Here is a 3,723-nt window from a genome sequence, read left to right on the forward strand (position 1 = left end):
CCCCTTTTTCTTTTTTCTGGGTGCTATTAGAGGCCCTCAAATAATGCTTTCTTCTGTTTAATTTTAACTAATGTAATCCCTTCTGATGAAAAGAAAACTCATTTTCATTAGTAGGTGAGCAGTGTGGTTGCATTAGTAGTCAAGTCCCATTCTCCTTTAGACCGATGGAAATCCAGTTAGCTCTGCTGAAAGCAAAGTTCAGCCTAATGTAGACAAGGTAAGGTATGATTTTACGAAACCATTTTTTCCATAAGCCAAGAATTTATATGACCCCCATCTTAGAACAGCATTTGCATGTCGTTCAAATGCCTGACTTGCCTTCGTCATGTTGCTGTACTCAGCATAACAATAAGCAGCTGAATATATGAATATACCTGACTTTGGATGGATTTGTGTCTTTAGGCTGCTTACAGCTGAGATCCTTGTCCTCCCCTTTGAAGATGTGGAAAGGTTGCCTTCTCACCTGTGTTCGTGTTTTAGGGTCACTGTGTAACTATTTGAAAGAGGCTGGTAAGGAGTTGCTCTGGGCTGGCGTACCTCCCCCCATTTTGGCCAACATGGGGATTCCAGGCAAGCATTTTAGACCTACTGCCTGGTTTTACATGGCTGAAATTAGGAGCAACAACTGGCCCCTTACCCTTTACATGACTTATAACCACTCCTAAACTACTGCTTCATACCCACATGGCATTTACTTTTTTTTTTCCCCAGCAAACAAGCAGTTCAGCCTGGCATTACAATTAGCTGCTCTTTTATTCACTTTCTTCTTTCCCTCAAGCATACAAAGTTGTTTGCATGTGCTATATAGAGAGAGGTTTAATAAATCACACAAAAGAACTGTTTTCTGTTTCATATTTTTCAAATAAACTCTGCAAAAAACTTGGGTAAACAAGGCTTTACTTTTTCTTTCCTCCCCCCCCCCCCCCCCGGAATCAGGTTCTTGTTTACAGGAAAATGAAATGTTCCCCGAAAATTACTGATGAATAATAAATCGTGTTCCTTGCTCTAGGTGTATGACCTTGCAACATTCATTTCCGTTAGCTGCTTATGTCTCATTTTACATTTTTTTTTTACTTGGCTTTTCTTGCATTTTATATATTTTTGAAAGAAATGGTGTTTGTGTGCACACTTAATAAAAATTTGCTGTCATTCTACCCAATAGAGAGTCAGATTTTACTAAGACAAAATAGGTCAGGATCTCTTTTCTTGATATGGCAATTAATTTTTAGATTAGCATGTTGTATTTTTAACCTTCATGATTTTTTTCATACAAAAGTAAATCTTAAGTTTTGTCATACCTTATAATTGCTCTGACAAAAACATTCACAGTGACATGAGTGGTGGCTTTGGCTACCAAGACAGATTTTCATAATAATGAGTTTTTTCCTGTAGGGGGCTGTGAACTGCTAATTAGCATCTATGACCCAATATTCTCAGCAAATAAGAGTAATAGCAGTAATTTCTAGCTTTATGCAGGGTGCAAGTCTAATATTACCAGCACTTCTGTTTCATTTGTAATTAACTGCAAGCAATTATTATAAAGTCAAGGAAGTATATCCTCATGCTCCTAGGTAATAAAAAAAATTGAAATGATGTTTGTAAAACTCATATGTTTCATGCTGGGTGCACTGATTTCTTTCAGAGAACTGCGATTACGTGCCTATCAATTAAAAATTCTTCTTTAATGTTTCTTTACGTTTATATGCTTTTGAATGTTGCTGCATAAGTATCTCATCCTCGTTTTAATTCTCTTCCTTTTTTAAAGGCGATATCCTTGAAATTTCAATTAATATTTTGACCACAAGACCTTAGTGAATACTTAATCTGGCTACTTGATCTCAACATAAGATTTAGATGGTACTGAAAGAAGTTGTTTACACTTGATTTTATGAGGTCAGTAGCTTAGTCCTATTAGAACCGTGACCCACAAGGCTGGTGACAGAGTGCCGTGTGCTCGTGTAGCGTAGCTGACTCCTAAACAAGAAACAGATCTGGTGTTTCTTTTACTCAGAAAAAAAATACGTAAGGCTTTCTGCAAACTGACTTGTTTCTACTGGTTATATTCATTTCTATGATAGTGGGGACAGCTATGAAATAGTAGCTATCGGTGGCAATTTCAGAGTTACTGGAATGGTACTGTGCCATGTCTTTGTTTTGAACATCTTAGCATAACAGGCCTGGATTATTTACTCAGAAATATGATTTTATTTGAATACCAAGCTTTGCATACTAGTGGCTATATCATTGCTTTTTTCCCCAAGTTTTGATGAAGCTTCAGATGTTGGGGCATCTTCATCTTGGCAAAATTCCCTTTCTTTTTAGGACCAAGGACATTTAAACAACTGTAAGCATATACACGTACAGAACATTCCTGAACTGTTGAAGCTGTTGTCCAGGTTCAGAGAGATTTGACATGACCTCTGCTGTGCTTCAGTTCAGTGCAGTCTACTCAACATCTCTCAGGACTGTCATTCAGGAGATTTGGAGGGCAAGGTACCTTGTCAGAATCTACGTGTTGTGAACAATGTTTCTCAAGCAACTGTAGGTTTACAACCCACCCTCTGATCGTACATGGAGTGTGATAGCAACTCTACTGTGCAGCTGATTGAGGCTGAAGAGGGTGAATAAAAAAAAAAACCAACTTTTTTTTTCCTTTACGTCATTTGTTTCTTTCTTCTAGGCTGTATCTATCCCACTGACCACTGTCAGCATTACATTAATCCATCTTCAGGCATTTACCTGGACATGAATGTGAACCGGTCCAAAGTCTATCCTGCCAGCTACCCCAGGATCTCTAACTGGCTCTGTTTCTGTTAATCACAGAATCAATTTAGGCCAGATTCATCAGGCAGATTAATTTATTTGGTCAGCATGGCAGATAGATAGAAAATATGATATAATATACTGACTGCATAACAGCGCATGCTGACATCCATCTATTCAGCAGCCTAGCTCCAAAGAGCAGCTTTGCATCTTCCTTTGATACATTTGGACAGTTTCTTCTAGGTTAAATGCCTGTTCTTTATTATTGTTGAACTTGCCCATACCCAGAAAATTAGCAACAGTTTGTCTGCCATGGATGTTTATATCTGTCGCTATATTTTGAATTTTCAAGGAATGCATCTTCAGCATACAGTAATGATATGTCTGGTTGAAATCTTTTATATTTCCTTGTGCAGCTGTGATTTTTTTTTATTGTCCAGGCCTCTATAAGTCATTTTTTCAAGAACTTTTTCGCATCTATCACACCAATCAGACTTCCTATTTTTCAGAGCTCTCTGATGTTATTTCAGCCCAGTACTTGACATTTTAATCTCAACACCACTGGTACTGCCTCTTCATATCAACAGTCCAAGAGAAGCCACTATTCCCAACAGTAAATCTTTGATATTTATATCTCTCTTCCATTTCAGTTGGCTTTAAAATAATGAAGATTACCAGTACAGACTCCTTAGTTCACTTTTTTTTGTGTGTGAAAACTTTCAGTTTGTCTGATTTCTCTTTTAAGTTCTGCTGATAACCGCCAGAGAGGACAGTCCTATGGTTGTTTTTTTTTTGTTGTTGAAACTTATTTTTTACAAATAATTCAAGGGCAGAAGTCATACAGCCACACCAGCTGAGAAGCAGATCAGATGCCCAGGATATAGCACCATGCCACTGCCTGTAACCACTGTACCTATCCAGGCTGAGTTGGCCTGCAGAGAACTCTTTTTGTTGCTGCAC

The sequence above is a fragment of the Gallinula chloropus genome (assembly GCF_964237585.1).
Source record: "Gallinula chloropus genome assembly, chromosome: 2".
Lineage (NCBI taxonomy): Eukaryota > Metazoa > Chordata > Aves > Gruiformes > Rallidae > Gallinula > Gallinula chloropus.